The sequence below is a fragment of the Pinus tabuliformis genome, chromosome 8, assembly GCF_031772625.1.
Source record: "Pinus tabuliformis cultivar Carrire ecotype Pingquan chromosome 8, CPIR1, whole genome shotgun sequence".
NCBI lineage: Eukaryota > Viridiplantae > Streptophyta > Pinopsida > Pinales > Pinaceae > Pinus > Pinus tabuliformis.
In genome coordinates, this window is record NC_142294.1 from 1,085,488,431 (window position 1) to 1,085,501,397 (window position 12,967).

The window sequence follows — 12,967 nt, forward strand, 5'->3', positions numbered from 1 at the left end:
AATCATTGAATCACTACTCACTGCGGAACCGCAAATTTTGAAAATATTTGCAACGTATAAGGAGAAAGCGGCTTTTGTTTTCAATCTTCTTTTCTAAAAAGGCGTCCCCTAATTATCAGACTTTTTGAAAAAATAATAGAATTTGAAAAAATAATAGAATTCTATTTTTTTGTTAAATTTTCATTTTGATGCTTAAATTGGTTTATGACCATATATGTGGAAAGTTTATCACTCAAATATTTGAAAGAAAAAAAAAAAGAATTACACATCTTATTGTAAAATGGACCATTTTGCTAAATAATTTTTTTATATATTAACTTCCTCACATATGAACATATTAGAATTGGAATGATCATTAAGACTAAGCATATTCCCTAGAGAACAAAAATGAAAAATTTGAACTAACATCCAAATGATCATAAATATCTTTCCAACTTCTCATATTTCTCTTACCATTTCTTGATTCATCACCTGAATGATTGTTGGGAGAATCTCGATCTGTTGATCTACTTGAAGATCCATGTTGTTCAAAAAATCTTGGAGTCCTTGTCGGTGTGACTCTGTTTGGTGTCTACTCTTTTGATCCCTGCTGCTCATTTTCTGCTACATCATCTTCTTCCATCAGTGGCACTTGTGCATCAACTGTTTTGTCTACAGTTCCATTCCATGACTCTTGTCCTTGGAACACAACATCTCTTCTAATTATGGTAGTCTTGGTGATGGAATTATACAATTTATAAGATTTTGATTGCTCATTATACCTAGTAAATATGCATTTTCCACTTTTATCATCGAATTCTCCTCTTCGCTCCTTAGTCGAATGTGCGTAAACTACACATCCAAATACTCTGAGATGAGATATGCTGCAAGACATACCTAACCAACACTCTATTCATCACACTCTTTGTAGGAGATCTATTGATCACATAAATAACACATTCAGCTGCTTCTGCCCAATACTCATTAGACAAGTTTTTGCCTTTCAACATGCTTCTTGCCATGTTCATAATTGTCTTGATCTTTCTCTCTCCTACACCATTCTGTTGCGATATGTACCTGGTTGAAAATTGTCTTCTGATTTCATGTTGTTTGCAGTAATCATGGAATGCCTTTCAATCATATTCTCCACCACGATCTGACCCCAATATCTTTATCTGTCAATCACTTTGGTTCTCTCCTATGGCTTTGAATTCCTTGAACTTTGAAAAAGTTTCAGACTTTTGCTTCAAATAGTAAAACCAAGTCTTTCTGCTATAGTCATTAATGAAAGTGAGGAAGTAACAACTTCTATCAATCGACTATGTCCTCATAGGTCCACATAAGTTCTTATGCGCTAGCTCAAGAAGTTGCTTGCTCTATATGCAACACCCTTTGGAAAACTTTCACGATGCTACTTTCCTAAGATGTAAAACTCACAAGGACTCGCAGATCCTTTAATGGGAGGTAATCCTTTGACCATCTGTTTCTACTGCAACAATATTAAACTAGAAAAGTGCATGTTTCCAAACCGAAAGTGTCAAAACCAATAATCATTACGACATGCAAATGTAAAATAACTGACCTGATCACTGTAATTCATGAGTAGAGGAAAGAGTATGTTCCTTGTCATCTGCACCTTTTATATCAGTTGTTTGCTTGGGGTTGGTCATATATAACACACTATTATCCTTAAAAGATAACTTTGTATCCTTTCTACGTCAATTGACTAGGAACATAATATACCTCTAAGATTGTCTTCAGCTCCTCCTACTTGGTTAGAATGTTGACCACTCCTTTGCCATCTACATCCAGAGTCTTATCATTTCCCAATTTTACCTTTGTCTTCACATATTGATCCAAATTTGCAACCAAATTTTTTTTGCATGTCATCTGGTCACTGTAACCACTATCTAATAGCCACACATTATTAGAAGGTTCATGCATAGTATTTCAAGCTAGGAACATGGAGTTAGTATTCTCTGTAGTGACATTGGCTCTCTGGTTCCCTTGATCAACTATATTCTTCCTGCAATCTCGGGCATAGTGAAATTTTATTGCAATAATAACATCTCACCTTTGATTCTTCAACTCTTTGATTATTGTTGAAGCTTCTAAAGTTTCTTCCACTTTCATGTTCACGCTCTTCTTAGCTATCTCACTAACCACTATGTCTTCTGCTTCTTCCTCTACCCTTGATCTACTTCTGCCTTGACCTCTACTCTTGAAATAGAAACTTGGCCTTTGAAAGTGGTTTATAAAGTGAAATCCTTATTTTTGTGTATCCTTGGCTCATGTGATAGAAATGATACCATCAACTCATCAACTGTCAGTGATGTCAAATCCTTGGCTTCTTCTATGGCTACTACCACAACATCAAATTTGGTAGACAAAAATCTGAGGACCTTCTAAACCATTGTATGCTTTAATTTTTTCACCATAAAATTTTAACTGATTTACGACAGTTATGACCCAATTCATGAAAGAATCGATATCCTTTGTCTCCTTCATACGTAGACTTTCAAAATCTCTCCTAGTATTCTACAACTTAACAGTATTGACTTTGGCGATACCCTGATAATTCGTCGCCAAAGTTTCCCATGCTTAAGACATGATTATAATCTTTTGGAACATTGCTCGGTCCACTCCCTACTGGATAAGCTGCAACACTTGTGTATTCTTATTTTTGTCTTTTTTCCATAGATCACTCTCTGCATTAGTGAGAGCTTGTTCTTCTTTTTCAGTTTAAGGTTCTAAAAACCCAAACTGGACATAATCCCAAACATCATGAACCTGCAACCTGGTCGCCATCTTAATGGCCGACACATCATAATACTTCCCTGTAAATGGTGGGAACTGGGTCTAGAAATTTGAAAAATCCAATTTTCTTGAAAAATATCTCTTCAAAAAAAACTAAATTTCTCCTTTCATAAACTTTGCAAAGGTCTTTTTCAAAAAAACCCTTTTCTATAAAACTCTAAGTTTTTCTTTTATAAAAACAAACATTAAAAAAACCTTTTTCAAAAAATCTTTTCAAAAGACCAATTTTAATACATTAAATTTATTTATTTATTTTGAAGCTCCTTTATAAAATCAATCCTTTAAAAAACCACTTTAATATAAACCTTACGTGACTACTTTAAAAAAGCATAACAAACTTTTGAATTTTTTAAAAACCTTTCAACACATAAACGAAGTGAACTTGACTTCGTAGTTTTTAAAAGTATGTGGTTTTCTCTATTAACGCGCCTCTCTTAATTATGGCATGAGTACTAATACCATGCACGATCGGGAGAACAACGTCAGTGTTTAACGATTTGAAACTTCACGGAACCCGCATGCTATGAAAGTGCGTTAAGATGATTTCTTATAATGTGGTGCTAGTTGGCACTCTTATGCATTATAACGCCAAAGTACAAGATGCGTTATAGCATTAATCGAACGGAAAAAAATATATCTCTTTTCACTTACAAACTATGGCTAATCCATTTTCCTTTGCTCTTTGTAAACTTGTTCTGATACCAATTTGTTGGAAAGGCACAATAGACAAAACACAAATTCACACATAAAACACATGAGTTGTGACTTTTTTATTGATCACACAAAACTTGACTCTTACAATGAACCTGGTGAAGGGTATTTAAACCTTTTCGAGTAGTGACTCACCTAAAATATCTTGTCATGCAACCACACACTTAATTCGACTATGACTTAACTCGATTTGACTCAACACTTCAATACTCCACACTCAACACTCAGTTAACTGACTCTCTAAATTTAGCCAACTCCCCCATGCGAAATTAATTAGCTTATTTTAACACTCCCCCTTAATTACAATTGCTAAACAAAGACATGACTCATGACAACTCAAACATGCCTGTTGGTCTATGTCTCAGCTAGGCTTACAACACCCAAGTTTCTTTTGTGAAACTCAAACACATCTTTTACTAATGGCTTAGTATATATATCAGCCAATTGATCACTCAATTTACAAGGCTTCAAGTGAACTTCTCCATTGCTAACAAGTTCTCTAATAAAGTGATATCTGGTATCAATATGTTTTCTCTTATGGTGGAAAACATTATTCTTGGATAATGGAATCATTGAGGTGTTGTCACAATATATTGTTGTGGATCCTTTTTGTTTCTGCTTGAGTCCATCAAATACTCTTCTTAACCATATTGTTGCACATGCTACTGATGTTGCTGTTAAATGTTCTTCTTTTGCTGATGAAAGTGTCAGAATAGGCTTCTTCTTAGATGTCCATGCTATCACACCTGAACCGAGATGGAACACATTACCAAAAGTGCTCGTCCTGTCATCTAAACTAGATGCAAAATCACTATCTATGTATCCAATCAAATCCTTCTTTTCTATGCTTGCATACATTATTCCACAATTTCTAGTTCTTGTTATGTATCTTAGAATTATTTTTCCTTCACTCCAATGTGTGCCTTTTGGAGTCTCCATAAATCTAGAAAGCAAACTTACTCCTTGCATAATATCTGGTCTTGTAGCTAGGAGATACATGAGGCTGCCAACCAATCTTTTGAATAGAGTTGGGTTGCCATCTAATCCTTCATCATCCTTGCTTAACTTTGTACATGTTGCAACTGGTGTAGAGACAGGTTTGAAATTTCCAATCCTAAATCTTTTCAACAAATTTCTAGGATATTTATTTGGAAAAATACAAATTCCTTTTTCAGATTGCTCAATTTCTATGCCAATAAAATATTTCATGATACTAAGATCTGTCATCTCAAATTCTTTGAATATCACTGCTTTAAATTCAACTAACTCAAAATCACTTGTAAAAATCATGTCATCAACATATAAGCAAACAATCAAACTTTGTCCATGCTCATTTACCTTTGTGTACAAGTTAGGCTCAATGTTGCTTCAGTAAAATCCATTCTTAATCATGTAGTTGTTGATTTTTGCTATACCAAGCTCTAGGCGCTTGTTTGAGTCCATAGAGCACTTTCTTCGACATGTAAACTTTATCATCTTTACCTTCAAATTCATATCCTGGAGGGTGTTGCACATAAATTTATTCTTCTAGAATTCCATTCAAGAAGGTTGATTTCACATCCATTTGATATACTTTCCACTTGTTCTGAGCTGTTGTAGCTAGAACTGCTCTTACAGTATCCAATTTGGCTACCGATGCAAAAATTTCTCCAAAATATATCGTCGGTTGCTGCGAGAAACCTTTTGCTACAAGTCATGCTTTAAATCTGTCAATTTCACCTTTCTCATTCAACTTTGTCTTATACACCCACTTCACACCACTGAGATTTTTTTCCTTTGGAAAATCAACCAAATCCCATGTATCATTCTTTTCAATTGTTTCAATTTCTTCATCCATGGCTTGCACACAATTTTCATCTTTGATTGCTTCTTCAAATGAAGAAGGTTGGAATGACAACAATAAAAAATTTGAACTAACATCCAAATCATCATAAATATCTTTCAGACCTCTCATCTTTCTCTTACCATTGTTTGATTCATCACCTGAATGATTGTTGGGAGAATCTCAATCTATTGATCTACATGAAGATCCATGTTGTTCATAAAATGTTGGAGTCCTTGCTGGCATGACTCTCTTTGGTGTCCGCTCTTTTGATCCCTGCTACTCATTTTCTGCTACATCATCTTCTTCCATCAGTGACACTTGTGCATCAATTGTTTTGTTTACAATTCCATTCCATGACTCTTGTTCTTGGAACACAACATCTCTGCTAATTATGGTAGTCTTGATGACATGACTATACAATTTATAAGATTTTTATTGCTCACTATAACCAGTAAATTTGAATTTTTCACTTTTATCATCCAATTTGCCTCTTCGCTTCTTAGTCGAATGTGCATAAGCTACACGTCCAAATACTCTGAGATGAAATATGCTACAAGACATACCTGACCATGCTTGTTCTGGTACTCTACTCATCACACTCTTTGTAGGGGATCTGTTGATCACATAAATAGCATATGCAACTGCTTCTGCCCAATACTCATTGGACAAGTTTGTTCCTTTAAACATGTTTCTTCCCATGTTCATAATTGTGACCCTATTCTGTCTCTCTGCTAAACCATTCTATTGCGGTGTGTACCTAGCTGTAAACTATCTTCTAATTCCATGTTTTTTGCAATAATAATGGAATGCCTTCGAATCATATTCTCCACCACAATCTGACCTCAATACCTTGATTTGTCGATCACTTTGGTTTTTATCTAAGGCTTTGAATTCCTTGAACTTTACAAAAGTTTCAGAATTCTGCTTCAAGAAGTAAACCCAAGTCTTTTTGCTATAGTCATTAATGAAAGTGAGGAAGTAACAACTTCTACCAATCAGTTGTGTCCTCATAGGTTTGCACAAGTATGTATGTACTAGCTCCAAAAGTTTCTTTTCTCTGTATGCAACACCCTTTGGAAAACTTTCACAGTGTTGCTTTCCTAAGATGCAACACTCACAAGTACTAAGAGGTTCTTTAATGGGAGGTAATCCTCTGACCATATGTTTCTGCTGCAACGATATTAAACCAGAAAAGTGCAAGTGTCCAAACCAAAAGTGCCATAACCAATAATCATTAGGACATGCAACTGTAAAAGAACTAACTTGATCGTTGTAATTCATGACTAGAAGAAAGAGCCTATTCCTCTTCATCTACACGTATTATAAAACAAATAAATCTAATAAAAAAAAATACTTCTTTTGAAAAAGCATTGTCTAATAACCCAATTCAAATTCTACACTCCAACATGCCAAAATTACTTTTGAATTATATTTTATAAACTTAAAAATTACCTAAATTACTCCTTATTTTTATATAATAAAATTATGAAATATAGTTTTTTAATAAGTTTATTATTTCAATATAAACACTCACTACTATTATTTTTATTTTATTTATCTTTATACATGTTCACTATCTTAATCCCATGTGACAGATTTTGGAATCCAAATAGTATGAATTCTTAGTTCAAACCTATGCAACCTCTCATCATAATGATTGAAATTACAACATTAATAACTCTGTGTAATTTGCAATCTTGCGAACGATATGAAAATAGCTCTAAGGTACTCTTTATTTTATTTATAGTTTATATTTTAAAAAATAAAAATAATGAATCATTTTATTTATATTTATAGGTGTATTTGTTTTGGAATAAGTTTTTTTTAATTTTTATTTAATTATTAAATAGAGGATAAGAATTTTTTATATAATATTTTTAAATATTTTTAATAATATATAAGTTATATTGAGATTTATTTTTGTTATGTTTTTCTTTTTAAATTAAATGGATTAATTAAAAAAATGTCATATAAAAAATATCATATTAAGTAAATTATGGTTTTTTGGACATGTGTTATTGATAAGCTATGGTATTGTAACACAACCTATTTACAAAACAGGTGTCCCTAGGCATTTACCAACCATTTAATTTATATGACTCCTATAGTATAATTTATATTTAAACCCTTTTATGGAGTTTTCTTCGCAAGCTCGTGAAAATGTAAAGTAAATGTACTACAAGGTCCTATGTTCAAATCCTAAGTTGCTTCCATGATGTTGGGGAGTTATCTCTTCTAGTATGTGTATTTTGAGTTTTCACTTTAAAATCAATCCTTTAGGCATAAAACCTTTTGATTGTTGTTTTCGAGTCTATGGAGGAGCTATAGTTGCACCCTCTAGGACTAGGGATTTGGGGATCTTCATATACCCCATCTTATGGGAGGTATTGTCTTCAACTCCTAAAACTCCACCTTGTGGCCCTCTTTCTCTACATATTCCCATCCCATAGCAAATTCTATCCTTGGGATATTGGTGTCAATCCTCTCATTGGTTCTCTTCCCTCAAGGTGTTGTTGCAAGTTGGTGTGACATCTTAATGGATCACTGTGAAATCTCTCTCCTCCATTATGTAAATAAATAGAATAGTGCCCCCTATCCTAGAGGTGTACTAACATCTTTAATTATATCCTTCCTCTATTTAGTTGTATGTTATTCATCATTAAAATACATCTTGGTGATATGCTTCCATGGCCATGGCTCCTTTACTTGAATGAAAAGGTCCACCCTCATTTTATCAAGGCAATTTCCTCATATCATAAATCATTTTCCTTAAGTTACCGTGGTGATATCATGGATTCCACATCCCTAATACCCATCAATGTGTACCAATATTAGCAAATTTTATGAAGGTTTAGATTTATATTTTTATTATTGTGGAAGTATATAAAATTAAGAGAAGAGGGTACTAAATTATGTATTTTAATATATATGAATTTCATAACTAAAACACAATATCACGACTAAAATCTTTTAAATAGTATCAATTCCTTCTCACTATTAATCTATATTTCGAATTCCTATGATTCTTGATCCTTTATTCATAAATACTGTAAGTATTAATCAAAGCACTATTTCTTATCAGAATTCTTACTAAGGTGATAAGATGTTTGTTTATTAACTTTGTTCAAATGATTTTTACTAGACATCTAAACATGGCTATCAAATTCTATTGGATTTTTTAATATGAAGTATATCAAAATGATAGACCATAGCTTGTACTTTCTCCTCTAGACTTATTCTTGGTACTTCTTCCTTTCTTCTCCAGTGAGTTTTATCTCAAAGAGGAAGAAGACTCCATGGTATGGAGCTAGAACTTTATGTCGGGGCAGGTTACAACCATACAAGCTTATGACTCCATTTATGCCTTCTATATGGGCCAAAAGGACTACTAGTGAGACATAAAGAATCGTTCATGGGCTCTTTCGCCAAAATTGTGATGTTTTGTATGGATTTCCTTAGAGGTTCATATCCCTACATGGGATAATTTGAAGCACAAAGGCTTCAGGGGCCCTACTGTTTGTAGCCTTTGCTTGAGAGAGCTAGAAACGGTTGACCACCTATTCATCAAATGTTCCTTCTCTACAACTCTCTAGAATGATATTTTATTGTCCCTCAATATACAGGTTGAATGTGCATATTTTTCTTTTGAGAAATGTATTCATGGGTGAGATTCTAGGATGTGAATCTACAAGTATCTCCCTGTTTTCACAGCTTGGGGAATATGGAAGGTACACAACAAGCTTCTCTTTGAAAATCATTTCATTGGACATACTATAATCACTGCATAGGTTCTAGTTTTCTTTAAGATTTATTCAAGCCACAAAAATTAAAACCATGCTGGTCCTTCTGTTTCACTAAGAGATCATATCCATGCAATGTTGGTTACTTTGATGGCGTTGCTCAAGAGGAGGTGCGGGGAGGTTCTTACTTAAAATATCAAGGGGCTCTCTCCCTTCACCTTTAGATGAATTTGGGGGATGACACTAACAACAAAGTAGAAATTGTTGCTTGTTAGATGCTATTGTATTTTTCCACACACTTAAACATTGATCAGGGAAATTTTTAAGAAACCCCTAAAATTTATATGTATAATTAATGGGCGAATCCCCATGATCCATAGGAAAAATGGAAGGTGATTTTATCAATAATATAATATGTATATATAATTTTTTTGGCGAATCTCTCACCAGATTATATTATCTTGTAAAATCATGGAAAATCTTTCACTGAATTATAAAATCTTGTAAGATCTTGAAAAATCTTTCACTGAATAATAAAACATTATGAAGTCTTGGCGACTTTTTTGTTAAAGTACGAAACCATATATGATAATAGGAAAACATATTCATTAAACTGTAATATAGTAACTTATATGTTTGGAAAAAATAAACATAATTTTCGCTTCCTATAAACAATGTTGCAAGCTTCAGTGGGCATGTTTGTCAATGTTCTTAGTGTACATTCTTGCATATCCCTCTATTAGTTTTGATAATATTCCACCACAAAGTTCTTGTATGTGTTGATCTTGACCACCACTTATGTTAAGGTAGGAGAGATTAATCTTTTCTCTACCACTTCTCTCAAGCTATGAGAGACTAATGTTTGCATAAATCATGGCATAAAAACACCTATTGAGTTTGAATATTTTGTTTACTAACAAGGAGCCACTGCGGTGGCGGAAGTCCCTGCCGAGGTCTGCAAGGACAACACAAATGGATTGTATACTATCTGATTTGAAATGGGATTTGAAATGGAACTGAAATAGTTCACCTAGAGCTGTCAAATCCACGGTGATGTGCGGAATTTGATATGCAATTGGGTTTTATTCGAAACCTATGGATTTTGTTTTAGTTAGACCTACTGATTAGCTGAAACAGAGCTTATGAAGGGTGCAATTTTTCCTTTTCCTTTTGCTTTTGCGGTCACAGATTGTATTTCCATTAACTTATTTACATGGTGTTAGCCTAGGGTTGCTTATTGAAAAGACGAAAACATAGGTAAAATAATACCAAATACAATACAAACCTATTGTCATGTAAATTGTTTGTCTATTGTCATGTAAATTGTTGTATTACAGTAATATGCAATGTAAAAAAACACAAAGAACATGTTAAAATGTAAAAATATTTTGCTAAAACTGATTGCTATCATCTTCCAATCATCCAATATTAATTTATTCTGAATTAAATTAAATACAGGACAAAAACAGAAACAGTTCAAGCCATGTAAAAAACTAAAAATTCTTTTATTGTAAATGTTGAAAAAAAAAAGATGTAACATAGCATCCACAAGTAGTGTAGACTTTAAGTGTTACATTATTATTTCTTATAACATATTAGTAGAATAATTGAATATATATATATATATATATATATATATATATATATATATATATATAAGTAATATCAAATTTCAAATATAATTATGTAATGATGCATAACATAAATACTAAAATTTATTGACAATTTATAATAAAAAAATAAAAATAAACTAGTTAAGACAATTATTTGGTAAAATTGAATACATATTTTCACTCGGAAATTTAATTAATTCATAAAAAATAATAAAATTTATTAAAAATTTATAATAATAAAATAAAATAAACTGGTTAAGACAATTATGTGGTAGAATTAAATAGACATTTTCACTCCAATCCAAACAACAAATATTACTAAAGTGAAAATACTAAAACATGGTCTTACTTTTCTCATCTACTTTTCTATTCATTCATTAACTTTATAACTTTATATACCTATGACACTTACTTTAAGACAAACTAACTAATAAGTAATCAGTAACATAATTGCGTTGCCAACTTGAGACAGAACTCTCATTATATTATTATATACTTGCATATATTATATTATATATACTTGCCCCATTGGCACAGTTATATATACAACACGCGGCACCATAAGCTCTATCCCATTTTCACTGAGGTAGGGAATTTCAATGTTTTAAGCCGAAGTGAATTTGAAGGATGGAGATTTTCACTTCGAAAGATGGAGATTACAATCTTGAACCATAGGTTTTATATGATAAAGACTTTCCAGCCTTCTTTCCTGAACCCTTACCCACATTATCCAAAAAAAAAAAAACTAACAAAACAAGATGGCTTACAACAAGCTCATTATGACTAAAATTTGATGCGACAACAGAAATTTCAATTTCCATAAACATTTCAGCTTAATATATTAATATGTAATATTTAGAAAAATAAAAAATATCAATAAAAAATAAATATTTCAGCTTAATAACTAATATAAATTCAATTTCCATAAACATTTCAGCTTAATATATTAAAAATACATTAATATGTGATATTTAGGAAAATAAAAAATATCAATAATAAATAAATATTTCAGCTTCAACGTGAAGCAAGTTAAACATTGAAATGCATAAATAAATATTTCCTCTTCAACGTTAACGAGGTAAAACACTGAAAACATAAATACATGTTTCTATTTGAACGTGAAGAAGGTAGAAAACTGAAATAAATATGTAAAAATTGGTTTGAAGTAGCAATGGAATTTAAAATATTGAAAGTACATTTTCTTGGTAAATGAGTGGAAATTGCAAGTTAAATAGTTCTATTACAGTAAGACCATAATCTGAAGAATTACTTGCAAAGTGCAGAACTTTCGCAGGGGAAAAACCAGAATGAGTGCTCATGTACACATGCGTACGAGTAAGTTACTCTTCCAAATTTCATGTTTTATAAAATATTTTAAGCAATACTAAAATTTTTAACAAAAGCATTTCAGTATTTTTTCATGATAAAAATATGAAAATTACAGATTCAAGTGAATTCTACCTGCGGTCAGACGTGGTTGGAGATGAAATATTTTGAATGGTTATTTGGCCATTCGGACCAGTCTCTACCTTTTAAATACTGGCCATGTCAAACTATCCTCCAAAGGAAAGGTCGGGCTCTGCTTGTCGTGTGGGAGTATGCGGCCACTTGCATGGACGATCCCCATATCGCGGCTGATGGTTTCACATATGAGTACAACACCATTACTTGGCTTGAAAACAAGATCAATACGTCCCCAATGACTAATAACCAGACCCTAGACAATAAGTTCCTCATTCCAAATCATGCACTTAGGTCTGCAATCCTAGAGTGGAAAATTAAATCTGGATTCAACAATGCAGATTATGACACTAAACAATACTTGGAAAGACATAAAACTTCAAATAAAACCACCAAATTTCAGAATAAAAGAGATTTTCCATTCATAGTCAGGCTTGCAAAGGTTAATAATGCATATTTTCAATAATAACTCTTTTCAAAATAGAAAGATGATACTATTTACCGCAAAAGGCTCGGGATTTTGGAATGTTTGACACATTGTCTGCTATGATAGAAGGTTAGAAACAGAAGCATATGGACAAACCTTAAATATGAAATCGGAAAAACCACCTCCGAAGCATATAGCAAAGAAATAATAATGAAATGAGAGTGAAATTAATTCCTGATGAATTAAGAAAACACTTTATATAGTGAAAGCTTGAGTGATAGAAGCAAAACTATTACCATGAATAGACGAAGGGAACAGTGCAAAGAGTTACATGCCATCAAATAACCATGTTAAACGTTTGTAGAAATTCAACATTTTTTTATGGTGAATATTA